Here is a 16,246-nt window from a genome sequence, read left to right on the forward strand (position 1 = left end):
AACCCCACTTGGCTCGCTGCAGCATCGCTCATGTGGGTGCATGGGTGGCAGAGTCCTGATTGGGTTCTTGTCATCTGGGGGTAGGCAGGTAAGCTTCTGCGTTTTCTCCGGTCCACCCCGCTTGTGGACATGCGAATGAAGAAGCTTGAAAAGTCTGGCTTTTCCAGTGAATTGTCTGCAATAAAGTGTGGTGTTAGCAGAAATCTGCTGGGTTTCAGAGTTTTAAAAAAGCAATAGATTTTTTTTTTAAAGTGCAAATCATGGATACTCCCTCTGAAAAGCATCAGTCCCCACAGAGTTCTCTCCCTTCCCTAGGAATGCATTTTTGTTGAGAGCTGTAGCATCCAGGGTGGTGCTATTATGGCTCTAGGATGCACCCATTCCTGTGACCGGGGCAGCATTTTTTTGCAGCATCCACAATGATGGGATTTTTTGTGGACTGTGAGTGATATTCATCCATTCCCAGTTCATTCACTGCATTTGCTAGCATTTATTTTTATTTATTTATTACATTTATATCCCACTCTTCTTCCGAGGAGCTCAGAGCAGTGTACATGGTTATTTTTATCCTCACAACAACCTTGTGAGGTAGGTTAGGCTGAGAGATACATGGCTGGCCCAGAGTCACCCAGTGAGTTTCATGGTTGAATGGGGATTCGAACTTGGGTCTTCCCAGTCCTAGTCCAACACTCTAACCATTACACTATGCTAGTGAATGCTTTCAGGTGTTAGGGACTTCTTGTGTGTACAGAATATGGGATGACTAAATATGAAATAAAACATCTAGAATATTACACATACTTGAGAAAGAGAGTATCCTGTCAATGTATAGAGCCACACACTGCCTCTGAGGAATGTGAAGGATCTCTTTAGCCATCCTCTGTGCTATGACCATTGACAGATCTGTCCTCCAGGGTTGCATCTCAGCCCTTTATGAAGCTTTTAAAGGGCTGAACATCACCACCTCTTATGGCAGCGGATTCCATAAGTTTATCATACACTGTGTGAAGAACTAATTTATTTTGTTTGCCCTGAATCTATGGCCAATCAATTTCATCATATGGCTTCAATTTCTAGTATTATGGTAGACAGAAAGAGAAGAATGTAGGACTATTCAGCCTTTACATCGTACATGCATGCAGGTGGTACCTGTACACATATACATATTTTTGGGTGAATGACTGTACATGCGTTCATTTTAAAAAGTGAACCTGGGTACAGGCCCTCTGCAATGCAGGATACAGGTAGGAGATGGACTGCTGTACCTGCGTTCAGTGTAGCAACAGCAGAAGAGAGGGTGTGCCCTCGCCTCTTGCCTGTGGGCTTCTCAGAGGCATCTGGTGGGCCATTGTGTGAAACAGGATGCTGGACTACATGGGCCTTGGGCCTGATCCACCAGGGCTGTTCATATGTGACTAACTGTGCATACATACAGATCTGTGCATGCATACATGGTACACAGACTGTATGTTTGTTAAACATTGCATGTCAACAAACCTTTTGGCTCTACTCAGTCTCACCACATGTTTAAACAGGGTTTTGGAGTGCGTAGTGAGGTGATTCGGATGACCACCCCACTCAAGCAATTCAAGGATATGTTGAAAGCACATTGAGACATCTGCCAGTGACATCAGGGCAGGTGCACTCTTAGCGCATCCCCCACCTTGTTGAATGTGTAAGGCTGTGATAATCTGAAGCAGCCACCACATGACTATTTTTTCACGTGTGACTCAGTTGAAGGACAACTGAAAGCCAGGTCTTCTTAGCAGCATAGGAGCCGGTTCATCTTGAGCTCTCTTACTCCATGTATCAGCAAGTGCGGATCTTTCATGAGGCAAGATGAGGCAATTGCCTCAGGTGGCAGATTATTGGGGTGCCAGCAAGGTGGCAAGATGCCCTCCCATCACCACCACTGGAACAGCTCTTTGGGACCTATTTGACCCTTGCAAGCTTTGTAAGCAGCCCTTCTCCCACTCTCTGCAAAGCCTGAAAGAAGCACAAGGAGAGAAAAGGAGGCTGCTGGCAACCTTCCCTCCTCCCTGCCCCTCAGACCGCTTTCAAAGCTTGCAACAGAAAGGGGGCTTCCCCCTGCCCCCACAGGACATGTGGGGGAAGGCAGCATTTCATGCCTCGCCTCAGGCACTACAATAAAAGCATAAGAACAGCCCTGGATCAGGCCGAAGGCACAGCCAGTCCAGCATTCTGTTTCATACAGTGGCCCACCAGTGGCCCTCTGAGAAGTCCTCAGGCAAGAGGCGAGGACATGCCCTCTCTCCTGCTGCTGCTCCCTGCAACTGGTATTTAGAAGCGTCTTTCCTCTGAGGCTGGAGGTGGCCCATAGCCACCAGACAAGACCTTAAGGTCATTCACACAACTGCTTGAGCTGGGGCTTGAAAGGGCTGGGGGGAAGGCAGGATCATACCTACCTTCCCTCATATGAGCAGGGTGCCCTCTGGCCTTATCTGCACCACGCGCCCATATGATCACTGCTGCAGCGAGCAGCATGGCAATCTGGAGCTGGGGGGTGCAAAGCCCGGCTGCCAGGAATCCCACAATGCACCATGCGAACAGCACTGTGCCCTGGGGGAACGCTTGCTGATGGGACACTCCTTCCCCCCAGCTCTATGGTCGAGCTGGATGCCAGCAGCCTGAACAGAGCTGCCAGAAGCCCACTCACCCACACAACTGGGTGGTAGGTTTGGAGGGTGTGAGTGCACTCTCTGACCTCACTTTTAGCCCAGATACAAAACCTGGGCTACCAGGCAGAGAGGAGTTCCAGGAGCACTCGTGATCCCAGAAGTTCTCACAACCAGCCCTACCCAGGTAAGGCTGGTCCAGGGTTTCCTCTTAACAGGGATTCCCAGATGTTGACTACAACTCCCATAACCCCCAAGCAAATGTCCTTGTAGCTGGGGATTCTGGGAGTTGTAGTCATCTGGGAATCCCTGTTAGAAGGAACAGTGGGCTGGTCGTGTGAATGACCTTCGTATGTCTCCAGGTAAGTGGTCTTATATATGAAAAGGAATGTTGCTAAGGACTTTATAGCAAAGATGAAGCATTAATCTACACAGGTCAATGTACACCGCCTTCCTAAGTGGGTATTTTGTCACTCCAGGTCCTGTCAGAAAGCTACACAAACAGAGTTTCTGCAAAACAGCCCTGAACTAGTTTGTGGGCTTATGTTGCACTTCCAGCAATGTGCTTCTGTACCTGATGTAATCTCTTTCATAAGAAAAGTTTATATCTTAATTGGCTTCGGAGCTGAACAAGAGGGCACTGGGTTCATAGTCCTGCAAGTGACTCCTTAACTTTCCTGTCCTTCCACATTCCAATCCCCAAATGGTTCCATTCCACTAATTCTACAATTGTCAATTGTCATAGGTGTTTTGCTACAGGTGGGTCTCTTGTCTACTATTTGGTTAAAGTCTGAGAAACCAACACTCACAACAGGCAAGACAGATATAATATAAAAAGGGAGGCGTGTGGGGCCACACCCGTTGGTGTGAATGGCATGAACAGAGATGTGAACAGAGCCCTGTGTGTTTAGAGTTGTAATCTGCAGGCATGACTGGAAACCAACACATACAGAAGAGCCTATCTTCATAAATGCAGAGGTGTATGCATGTATGTTCACACCTTCTGCTGAATATGCAGAAGTTGAGGGCAGGATCGCTAGATACAATTCCATTCCTTTCCCTCCATGTGCTCACTGAAGTGAGAACTGCCTCCCCAATTCTGCTGGCTGAGCAGTTGGGGTGGGGTTGATCATAGAATTGAAAGAGGCCATAAAGCCTCTTCCAGTTATGCAGGCCTGCTATATCTAGCCTTGAATACGTCTTTAAAGACACATTTTTCCACCCAAGCTTTTTAACTAGATTTGTGGCTTTAAATTGTTTTTAAGGTTTTGATGTCTGTTTTAATTTGTTTTATGTTGTTGTAAACCGCCCAGAGATGGAAGTTTGGGGCCGTGTACAAATATAATAAATAAATAAGCAATCAAGCATGCTCCCTGGCAATCTCAATCATCCTACTGCTGCTGCCCAATTACAGCCTCTCTCACTTCTTGCATTTCAAAATGGCAGCTTATTTGCAAATCCCCATTCAACATGTGCTTTAACACACAGTTAACAGAGCAAGCTGTGAGCTGAGTGGTCCCAGTTCATTAATACCCGACATGAACATACTGAGTACTAAAGATGCTTGCACAGCAGCCCTTTCCTCTGGAATTGTCATCCTTCGTCCAGTCACTTTCCCATGAGTTGGGGATGGCTAGTTTGGGGAAGCAATGGAGTTGCAAATAATATTATTAGGGGAGTGAGGATTCTGGTATAAATTAAATACGTATAGATTAATCTTGTTCCTGTATTTACCTTATTAACGAAGCTTGCTTGACATTTTCAAATGTTCAAACAATGGGCCATATTCCTCTTAGAAAATACTGCTGCTGTTTTTTTTTTATTAAGTCATGCCTTCTGGTCTGCTTTCCAGGCTAGTTTTCTCAGGAAAACTGAGTTGGGGAGCGTTTGACAAAGTTCCTCATCAAAGACTCCTGAGGAAACTTAGCGGTCATGGGATAAAGGGACAAGTACATGTGTGGATTGCTAACTGGTTGAAAGACAGGAAACAGAGGGTAGGTATAAATGGAGAGTTTTCGCAATGGAGGGAAGTAAGAAGTGGGGTCCCCCAGGGATCTGTACTGGGACCGGTGCTTTTTAATTTATTCATAAATGATCTAGAAGCAGGGGTAAGCAGCGAGGTGGCCAAATTTGCAGATGATACCAAACTCTTCCGGGTAGTGAAATCCAAAACGGATTGTGAGAAGCTCCAAAAGGATCTCTCCAAACTGGGGGAGTGGGCAACAAAATGGCGAATGCAGTTCAATGTTAGCAAGTGTAAAGTGATGCACATTGGGACAAGAAACCCCAACTTCAAGTATACGTTGATGGGATCCGAGCTGTCGGTGACGGGCCAGGAGAGAGATCTTGGGGTTGTGGTGGACAGCTCGTTGAAAGTGTCGACTCAATGTGCGGCAGCTGTGAAAAAGGCAAATTCCATGCTAGGGATCATTAGAAAGGGGATTGAAAATAAAACGGCTAACATTATAATGCCCTTATACAAAACTATGGTGCGACCACACTTGGAGTACTGCGTACAATTCTGGCCACCACATCTTAAAAAGGACATTGTTGAACTGGAGAAGGTACAGAAGAGGGCAACCAAGATGATCAGGGGCCTAGAGCACCTTTCTTATGAGGCAAGACGACAACACCTGGGGCTTTTTAGTTTAGAAAAAAGATGTCTGCGGGGAGACATGATAGAGGTCTATAAAATCATGCATGGCATGGAGAAAGTGGAGAGAGAGAGATTCTTTTCCCTCTCACACAACACTAGAACCAGGGGTCACTCCATGAAATTGATTGCCAGGAGGTCTAGGACCAACAAACGGAAGTACTTTTTCACACAACGCGTGATCCACTTGTGGAACTCTCTGCCACAGGATGTGGTGACAGCCAACAACCTGGATGGCTTTAAGAGGGGTTTGGATGACTTCATGGAGGAGAGGTCTGTCAATGGCTACTAGTCAGAGGGCTGTGGGCCACCTCCAGCCTCAAGAGCAGGGTGCCTCTGAGTACGAGTTGCAGGGGAGTAATGGCAGGAGAGAGGGCATGCCCTCAACTCCTGTCTGTGGCTTCCAGCGGCATCTGGTGGCCACTGTGTGAAACAGGATGCTGGACTGGATGGGCCGTGGGCCTGATCCAGCAGGGCTGTTCTTATGTTCTTATAAGAGAGGTCAATACCAAGCAAACTGAAATCTGCAGGGGAGGTGACCTTGCACCCGCCACCACCCCACCCCAACTGCCCACATGGGCTCACCCAGCTCAGTTCCTGGTCAGGAAGGAAGCTGAGGGGTTGGCGTGTGTCCTGGGAGGCTGGAGGAACTTCCTACTTCCCTGGATTCTGCTTGACTGTTCTGGGGTAGTGCAGAGAGTGAATGAGACTTCTTTTGAACAACAGAAGTATTTAAAAATAATTAATTCAAGCTCTTGGACCATAAACTGCTATGACTGTGTTGCATGATGCTTTGCTGTAAAGTTCCATACAAAGTCTTATGGATGCGGGGAGTAAAAGGGGGAATAGGAAATATTGTGGAGGCACCATCTTCTTGTGTTCAGTCCTGACTTGTGTCTATTTTTTTGTTTTGTTTTGTTATAAAATGCAGTTGCAGCTCCCAGCTTGTTTGGGACAGTGCTTGGATAGACAAAGCACTGCTATTGTGGTTTTGGTCCAAAGTTTCCTGTTTGCAGGTCCAATCCAATTTCTTGGTCCCTGTTTAGCAACCCAACCGATCTCTCTGCCCTATCAGTTTGAATACATGACATCTTAATTTTACTTTGCCTACCTTACAAGAGTGTTGCAGTAAGAATTGTTGAGATTAATGTACATGGAGTGCTTTGAGCACTTCAGCAAAGTGCTAAACAAATATCAAAGCATTATTGCTAAGACTTGGCAAGCTACTTGTAAGCACTCTTCAAATACAGGAAATCCTGTTTGCACTTGGGAGACAGTGTCATAGCACTGCAGCTGCTGATCTAAGAAAGCAGGAAGGACTGATCAAGAGAAGAAGGGGGCACTGCTTCCCAAAATCTGGTGACTGTATAGAGCTTCAGATTCTTCTGAAGCAATTCACCATTATTTGTAGAAAGTAGAGCTATACATTTGTATAGAGGAAGGGGAGAAAAGCTATGACAGAGCAGATGTTATGCCCTAAAATATCAATTATTTTTAGTCAATAGCCCAATTCAGACATTATGACGTACAAGTGTACAGTTGTCAGTACACTCGTGCATGTGTTGGTGAATGACTGTACCTGTGTTCATTTAGTGAACCTGAACACAGGCCCTTCAAATGCATGGTACAGATAGGAAATGTACTTCTATACCTGTGTTCAACATAACATGTGAATCACTGTATCTGTGTCCAAATCTGTACCTGTGTACACTGTACATGTGTTGTATGAGTGTTGAACATAATGTGTGAATTGTCTTATAGTATTGCAAATGTTTGCACAGAACTATATACTTCTTTGGGGTCAATACAAATGTATCAGGTCCAAAAAAGCCTAGTATAGCTTTGAACATATAAACGTGCCTTACACCCAATCAGCCCATTGAGCCATCTTGAGCCACCCTCATTCATTCATTTATATTTATATACTGCCCTTCATCCTAAGTGCCCCAGCCTGGGGGCAACCACGAAGAAGGCCCTGTCCGCGAGCTTGACAAAGAAGGCCCTGTCCCATGTGCTTGTCTCAGCAGGTGTTGGCACGCAGAACACAGCCCTCTCAGCCGATATAGTCAGGTGGGTAGATTCGGCTGGAAGCAGGAATGTAGCTATAATTGAGCGGATGGGTTCAAAGAACCTAGGCCCCCCCAGCTCCACCACCCCCTATTTTCTTCACTACCTCCCTAACTCCGAGGTGCCGCCGGGGTGAACACAGGCCCCCTCTCCCCTAGCTATGCCCTGGCTGGGAGCAGACAGTCCCTAAGATATCTGGAGCCCAAGCCATTTAAAGGTAATAACCAGCACTTTGAACTGTACCCGGAAACAGACTAGCAGCCAATGCAGTGCCTTCAAAACTGGAATCCAGGGGCGTAGCAAGGTTGGACTGGGCCCAGAGACAAGATTTTAAAATGCCCCCTCCCTCACTGAAGCTCGGCTCATGAAGCAAAGAAATCTTAAATGAAGCTGAATAGTGGTAACAAAAAGCATAGTAAAATTTATATATATAACCTATAATCTATGTGCCACAATAGAAGATCATCCTAAATTTTTTTTTAAGGTTTTGTAAATTGTGGGTGATGCAAGTCATTTAATGGTACTAGAGAGACATGCTGTCCTGGTAGCTCCAGGTCTTAACCCTCACATCAGTTTCGGAGGATGAATACAACTGAAGGAAGCCTGGGCGGGTGCGTGGCTGGGGGAGTCAGTCATGTGACTTGCCTCTGGGTGGCCCCCCCAAGGCAGTGGGCCCCCAGACAACTGTCTCCCCTTGCCCTGTTATAGTTACGCCCTTGCTGGAATCATCTGCTCCAGATGGTGTCAACTCTCCTTGGAGATTCCAAGGATTAGATTTGGGGTTTCTGCAAGCAAAGCAAAGCATGTGCCATACCACTGGGCATAGCTCCTCCCTCTTTTGGACTTTCTACAAGTGTACTGACCCAACAGAAGGCTATGACTGAACCCTTTGCGATGAATTCTTGGACTGTTTCTATGATCAATAATGTGTTGCATCAGAATGTGAAGTTGTATAACAGTAACCAGATTTTGCAATCTGGTGCACCCCGTTTCCCCCTGTGTGGTTCTGCTGATCAGTCAAAGTGATAAAGCTTGTGCACAGGCTGGTGGTACCACCGATATATTGCTCTTCAGAATGCTTTTGCTCAGCAGAGCTCAACAGCAATTATTTCTCTTTGCAAGGCATAAGAGACAAGAAAAACTGGACGGTATTCAAATGGGTTTTGCCACAGAAAGCAACTTGTTTATCTTGTTTCTCAGGTGCCACCTTTACTGCAAAACTCTTTTCACTTTTTGGGTTCAGATTGCTTTGCCAGCACTTTTGCAGTGCTGCTGAGCAACCTCAGCCCTTTGAACCTAGCCTCATAATTGCATACAACTACAGTATTCCCATTCAGTGCAGAGAAAACATAAGAATTCCCAGGCTGCATCAGACCAGCATCTAACCCAGCATTTTGTCCCTGAAAGGGTCAATAAGATATTGCTGAAAGCTTGCAAACCAGACATGAACAAAATATTATAACCTTTCAAAACTGGAATCTAAAGATTTTAACTTACTCATTTTCAAGAACTACCATTCTAAATCCTGAATTTTGTTGATACAAATATTTAAAGGAGTAATAATCCTTAACTGGGGCTATCTGACTAACAAAATCTTGATCTATTAATTGTGTGCGAGGGTGTTTTTTTTAGCCCATTAATAGATTAACTCTGCCTAATATTGCACGAAAACAAAAGTTTTAGAGAAATTATGCTCTTCGGTGATGTACAAGGCATCAGCTTAGAACAGGGATTCCCAGCTTTGGGTCCCCAGATGTTGTTGGACTACAACTCCCATCATCCCTAGCCTTTTTGGTTCAGTGACATTTGGTGACCCCAAGATGGCCACTGTGTCTGGGGATTATGGGAGTTGTAGTCCAACATCTGGGGATCCAAGGCTGAGAACCCCGGGCTTAGGCGATGCATTCTCACTTCTTAAGAGGGGATAATTATGGCAAGGGAGAAAACATTTGTATTTCTTAGCCCATATGATTCATAGCGGTATTTTTGTTTGTTTGCCACAAGCAAAACCCCACATGCTATCTTCAGGAGTCTTTTTTAAATCACTGCCTTCAGGGCTGTCATGTGGGAAAGAGAACAGGTCTGTTGCACAGAAGAGAGAATTTCAGCAAGTGCAGCTTTTCTTTCCCCCGGTATGACAAGCTGCAACTGCTTAAATTCCCTCTTCTATGCATCTCTCAAAAGAACAGGAGACCCATCCAATTTTTCCATATGGCAGCCCTAGCAGAATACCGCTTATACAATGTTGCCTGCTATTTGCAGTTTTTACAAGTACTTGTCTTTAAAAAAAAAAAAAAAACTTGGAAAAAAACCCCTGCTGCTGTTTGAGGAGATGTTTTTAATACTCTACCTCATGGCAGGTGGGGGGAGTGCCTCCTTTAAGACTGGGCTTGCCATCAATAGTTTTTATAAGAGCTTATGTTAAAAATTATTATTATCTTCTTACGTTGCAGTGAGCTGATTAATTAATTCCATCCAGAGATGAAATTTTGGGGCAGTATACAAATTTGGAAAATAAATAAATACATAACTGGAGGCCCCTCTTCTGTCCCATGCTCATGCTATGTATGTTCGCAAACAGGGGTTTAGAAGGCACATTTTCTGACAGGATGTAAGGTCCTACTCCGACAATTGGCATAAAGGGTGAGACAAAGTTGTGTAAAAGAGCTTTTGCTGCAAAAAGAAGCCTTTGCTCCACACATCATAAGGGACCATGTACTAGAGATGTGCAGAACATGCCGCAGTCAGAACGTTCCACCTCGAAATGGCCCATTTTGAGTGTCTTGAGCTCAAAACAAAACACCCTTAAAAGGGGGACCTGTTTCAAGCTCCTGAACGGAACGACCCATTCTGAGGCGGAACATCCTGCCCTGTTCTGGGCACCATTTGGAATCCAAAATGACACTCAGAAAGAGTCGGGGCGTTCCGATGGAACAGGGTCATTCCATCAGAACAACCGGCTCATCCAATTGTTCTGACAGAACCTCCCGCACATTTTGTGTTCCATTCTGAGCTCAGAACAGAATGCAAAACGTGTTTCGTGCACACCCCTACCATGTACCATGTTCCCCTCACACACCCCTGCACTGATTATTTTTATGTAAGACCAACAAAACTTTCAAACAGAAGCTTAAACGTGTGAAATGCATGTGCTTAGATGGGGTGGGGGGGAGTCTAAGAGAGGCAGGGATGTACCAAGTGGGTCCTGGGACAAAGGTGAAGATGGACCTTTGCCTTGAAACATGAGGGGGAGAGCAAATAGCAAGTTGTCACCAGCCGGCAAGCCCTCCTCTCCCAGGGACCCAGGGACATTTGTCTCCCCACCCCTTGTTCAATTGGACCTACACCTCTGAACAGAGGAGATTGCTTTCCTTTCCTTTCCCTCTCCTCCAAAGCTGAAAGGTCTTGATATCTCTTCCCAGTACGGCAGTCACAAAATGTGCAGTTAACAACCACATATTTGCAATTCCAGCTAGCTCGGAAGCTGAAGAGCAGCCTCTGGTGGACAGTCATGTAGAGGCCACAGATTGTGTAGAATTAATATCTGCATTCATTCGGATCATGTTATTTCATTCAAAGCAAGTCTATAAATGGGTCTGTACACAGTCATATTCTCTAGTGTGACCCTCACCTCAGTTTAAAAAAAAAAAGGGAGAGGAGGAGACCAGTGTTAGGAGAGAGCACAAAAACCTCAGTTTTGTGCAAGGCTCTTATACAGAACAGGTACACTTTAAGAAATTTATCCTAGTACCAGCTGAGGTCTTCTCTTCTCCCCTGCGCCTTCATTCGGTGCTGCCCTCTGTTCTGTCTCCTATTTACTAAGGACAGCTCCCCCTCCTTATTTTTTTTTTTTTGCCAGACAATTTCAGCCACTTTATCTGGACCTCTAGTAGTTAAACCCCAAGTGTATACTTGTGTGTTGTGGATCAGCGAGAGAAGGATTTCCAGCTCTAATGCAGAGGACAGCTGCTTACAAGGAGGAGGAGAGCTGATCTTGTGGAAGCAAGCATGACTTGTCCCCTTTGCTAAGCAGAGACTATCCTGGTTTGCATTTGAATGGGAGACTGCATGTGTGAACACTGTAAGAGATTCCCCTTAGGGAATGAAGCCTAAGAGTATCTGGGAAGAGTATCTGCATGCTTGCATGCAGAAGGTTCCAAGTTCCTCCCTGGCATCTCCAAGATAGAGTTGAGAGAGACTCCTGCCTGTAAGCTTGGAGAAGCTGCTGCCAGTCTGTGTAGACAATACTGAGTTAGATGGACCAATGGTCTGACTTGGTATAAGGCAGCTTCCTATGTTCCTATGTAAGCTTAGGGAATCTACTTTATTATTAGAACCCTGAGGTCCATCAACTAGAACCTGGTGCCTTTGGGGACTCAAGACTGGGAACCCCTGTTCTGGGTGACATGGATTGGCAAGGGTGTCTGGCTCCCAGTAGTATAACAAAAGCAAGTAAAACTGCACTTTTAAAACATTTTATATCCTGCTCTTCTTCCAAGGAGTCCAGAGCGGTGTACTACATACTTGAGTTTCTCCTCACAACAACCCTGTGAAGTAGGTTAGGCTGAGAGAGAAGTGACTGGCCCAGAGTCACCCAGCTAGTATCATGGCTGAATGGGGATTTGAACTTGGGTCTCCCCCATCCTTATGTCTCAAAGATAAATATTAATTGCTTGGCTTTGACCAGCTCTGCTGCTGGCCCATTTTGGAACATTGTGTTAGGATTCCTGATCTGTAGTAATTCCAGGGGTGTAACGATAGGGGGGGCAGGCAGGGCACGTGCCCTGGGTGCCACCCCGGCGGGTCACATGGGGGGCGCCAAAAAGTGGCATCCCCTCCCGCCCCCCCCGATCGCCTGCCAAGTGTGGCGGCGTGCGGGCGGCGGCGGCGGGTCTCCCGCCGAGTGCAGCGGTGGCTGGTGGCTGGCGGCAATTGGCTGTAGCGGCCCGAGCTGCGGCGGATCACCCGCCGAGGAGTGCAGGCAGAGTGACGCCAAAGCCTGCCTGGCCCGGCGTCACTTCCCAGCTGCGCAGGTGCGCCTGCGCAGTTCATTCTGTGAACTGCGCAGGCGCGCCTGCGCAGTTGGGAAGCGACGCCGGGCCAAGCAGGCCTCGGTGTCGCTCTGCCTGCACTCCTCGGCGGGCGATCCGCCACCGCCGCTCGGGCCACTACAGCCAATCGCCACCAGCCACCGCCGCACTCAGCGGGTGACCCGCCCGCCACCGCCGAATCGCCGCCACCGCTGGCGATCTGCAACCTGGGGCGCCGCCGTGCCGGCACAGGTATGTGGGGGCCGGGGGCGTCATTTCAGGGCCAGAGTTTGCCCTGGGCGCCGTTTCCCCACGATACGCCACTGAGTAATTCAGAGGTAGATTTGTCCTTGCAAATACAGGCTACCCCAGTGTATGACTCAAGAGATAATTAGCGCCCTCCCCAGCATCACCATTTTGCAGTTGGCTGCATCCCACTGAGCCATTCTTTTGCACCAGGCTCTGATCAGTGGACCGTGGGGTTCTAGTGAAAAGCAAAACAGAGTGCATAAAGCGGTTTGGATTCTGTATAAGCCCCACTGAAATGAATAGAAGCCAGGCAAATACGCCACAATCCATTGGGAAGTTCTCCTGTACAAGCCCTCCTATTATTCTCTTGCATAGCATCTTCCATTCCTCTCAGTGGTGTATTGGGCCTTTGTTCATTTTTTGAAGAGTGGGGTTTCTCAGATACCCGTGTGTGCACACAAAGCATTCAGTACAAAAAAAACTTCCTTGCACAAAGTTGAACTCCCAGAATCCCCAGCCACAAAGGCCATGTCTGGGGATTCTGGAAGTTGTAGTCCAACAACATCTGGGGGCCCAAGGTTAAGAAACCCTGCCCTAACATTACCAGAATGCAGAGTCTGTGGACTCCTGCTTGTGAAAGGGACATAGCTCAATGACAGGGCATTGCATGTGCTTTGCCTACAGAAGGTCTAAGGTTCAGCCCTTCATATCTCCAGATAAAAGGATCTCAAGTGGCAAAGCTGGAGATGACTCTGCCTGACCTTCAAGAGATGCTCTAACCAGTCAGAGTAGAACGTGCTGGGCTAGATAGAGCCAGGATTTCACTCATCAGGTAAAAGCAACAGTGTATATTCAAAGATAATATTGCCACAGCAAAATTGCAAACAAATGCAGCTGATTATGCAGAAAAGCCCTTGGTTTTCTGGGTACAAACCTCTGTATATAAATATTCGTAGTAGCAGTGTTCAATCATGCCTTCATTAATAATCACAGATGAGTATTCTCACCTCAGTGCCTCCTCCGTAAAATGGTTATAATGGCAACTTACCTCACAGCTGTGCAGAAGTGTGAGGTAGATTGCATTACACCAATTTTCAGAGGAGGTACTAAGGCTAGAATACTCATCTGTGATCATTAATGAAGGCCTGTCCGTGCAGGTTTGTACGCAGATATCTGGAGGCATTTCTGCATGATCAGCTGGGGGTTTGACTGTTTGTTTATATATATTTCAAAACGTGTTGCTCATCAGGAGGACTACATGAAGCCTAAATGAATATTCAAATTAAAACCCCACTAGTTTAATTTAACATTTTACTTTGGCCTTGTTCACACAGTTATGCCCTGCTAGCTGGGCAAAGAGGCACCTTTCAACATGGTGATTCTCTTTATTTAGCAGGGGGAGAGTAACTGGCCCTATCCACCCCCAACACAGTACCTCCAGTGACTGTTGCTGGTGTCTATCTTATGTTTCTTTTAGATTGTGAGCCCTTTGGGGACAGGGATCCATCTTATCTATATTATTATTTCTCCAAGACGGGCCATGCGTGGCGACGTGGTAGGAAGGAGGCGATTGGCTGAGTTTGCAAGCAGAAGCACTTGATTGGGCAGTGGGGATTCCATATGCAGATAGGGAGAAGGAGCAAGACGTGCCATGCGTGGCGACGTGGTGGGAAGGAGGCGATTGGCTGAGTTTGCAAGCAGAAGCACCTGATTGGGCAGTGGGGATTCCATATGTAGAGTTTGCAAGCAGAAGCACCTGACTGGGCAGGGGGGATTCCATTTGCAGATAGGGAGATGGAGCCTGTGAGAGCAGAAGCACCATGGTGATTGGGCAGTGGGGATCCCCTATGCAGATAAGGAGGAGGGGCCTGTGATGGTTAAGGTCAGTTGGAATGCAGCTGTTTCTGGTTGGAAGATGTTCTGGATATAAAAGGATAGCAGGCAGGGGTCTGCAAAAAGACAGGTCATGAGGGAGGAAAGAGCCCCTTCAGGAGAAGGAGGATGCCGTTGTGTAAATGAACAAAATCTTTTAACTCAAGGAGGGAGGGAGACAAAACATGAAGGGAGGGGGAAGAAAGAGTGGAGAAGAGCGAGTGGAGGAGAGAGAGAGAGCGAAAGAAGGGAGGGGGAAGAGAGACAGAAGGAAGGGCAAGGGATGGGCGTGAGCCTGTTAGCAGCCCTGAGGGGAACAAGTGGCCATGGCGGCACTGGCAGCAAGGAAGGGTCCAGGCAACCACTGCTGCTGTTTGGGCCTACTGAGGCCATTGTAAGAGGGAGGCAGTCAGGCAAGGGATGGGCCTGGGCCTGTCAGCGGCCTGAGGGGAACGAGCGGCCATGGTGGTGGCAGCAGTGAGGAACTACCTGGTCAACCACTGCTGCTGCTCCTGAAGGGAGGAGCAGGAGCGGGGAGCGGGTGAGGGTGGGGAGGTCTCTGGGGATAGGGGGCTGCAGCTTGGCCAATAGGCGGCAGCAGTGCTGCAGCCATGACCAAGAAGGGTGAGGAGGATGGAAGCAACGGGATGGAGGAGGAGCAGGAGTTCAGACCAGGTGAGGGTGGGAAGATCTCTGAGGTGAGGGGAGCAATCAAGTACTAACACGCAGATGCTCTAGAGCGTGCAAGAGTTCCAGCATTGAAGCGGAGAGAAAGAATGGCTGTGGTCAGGATGCAGAGGTGGAGGGCTGGCAGGCAAAGCCCCTCCATCCAGAAGAGGTGGGTGGACAGCGGGTGAAGCCCCACTGGCCAGGAAGAGGAGGCGGTGGTGGGGAGAAATGATGGCGGTGGTGAGGAGGTGGGCAGACGGCGGGCAAAGCCCTACCAGCCGGGAGGAGAAGGTGGGAGGCGGTGGTGGGTTGGCCTGGCCCTGGCTGGCCGAATGGGGAGAGCTGCAGGGGGAGGATGAGCGAGCGAGCCGCGGAGGGGGGAGGGCGAGCAAGCGAGCCGTAGAGGGGGGAGGGCTTGTGAGTGAGCCGCAGAGGGGGAGGGCGAGTGAGCGAGCCATGGGGGGAAGGGCGAGCGAGTGAGCCACGGAAGCGGGAAGGGCGAGCAAGCGAGCCGCGGAGGGGGGAAGGGCGAGCGAGCCGTGGAGGGGGGAGGGCGAGCGAGCCGTGGGGGGGGAGGGCGAGCGAGCAGTGGGGGAGAGCGAGCGGCAGGGGGGAGAGTGAGCGAGCGAGCTGTGGGGGGATGTCACAGGCTCAGTACACAACTGCACAGATGCTCTGTGCGGGGTCAGCTAGTTTATTTATTATTTATCTGTGTAAACTGCTTTGGAAATGTTTGTTGAAAAGCGGTATATAAATATTTGTTGTTTAAATCTAGGTTTAATGTGGGTTACCAATATTTGCATGATTGTGTGAACCCATGCCAAGGCAAGAAACTTGGGCTATGAACCACTTTGGTGTGGGTTTACACAATTATTTCAGTGTTGGTGACCCCAGGGTTTAGCAAGGTTGGAGTGGGCCCAGAGAAAAGATTTTAAAATGGCCCTCGCTCAGTGAAGCTCAGCTCATGAAGTAAAGAAATCTTAAATGAGGCTGCTAAATAGTGGTAACAAAAAGCATAGTGAAATTTTTATAGATATAGATATATAGCTATATAAAACCTTTGTGCCACA

The 16,246-nt window shown here is 47.8% G+C and overlaps 1 protein-coding gene across 1 annotated transcript in view; it reads left to right on the plus strand.

The window, feature by feature from the left end:
- Positions 1 to 2,919: 2,919 nt before the first annotated feature.
- RBBP8NL (RBBP8 N-terminal like) overlaps positions 2,920 to 16,246 on the plus strand; it is an 86,003-nt gene continuing 72,676 nt past the window's right edge. The window contains exon 1 of the mRNA XM_053249239.1: positions 2,920 to 2,998. The gene's annotated coding sequence lies outside the window, so the exon portion shown is untranslated. The remainder of the gene's footprint in view (positions 2,999 to 16,246) is intronic.

This window comes from Hemicordylus capensis, chromosome 4 (assembly GCF_027244095.1).
Source record: "Hemicordylus capensis ecotype Gifberg chromosome 4, rHemCap1.1.pri, whole genome shotgun sequence".
Lineage (NCBI taxonomy): Eukaryota > Metazoa > Chordata > Lepidosauria > Squamata > Cordylidae > Hemicordylus > Hemicordylus capensis.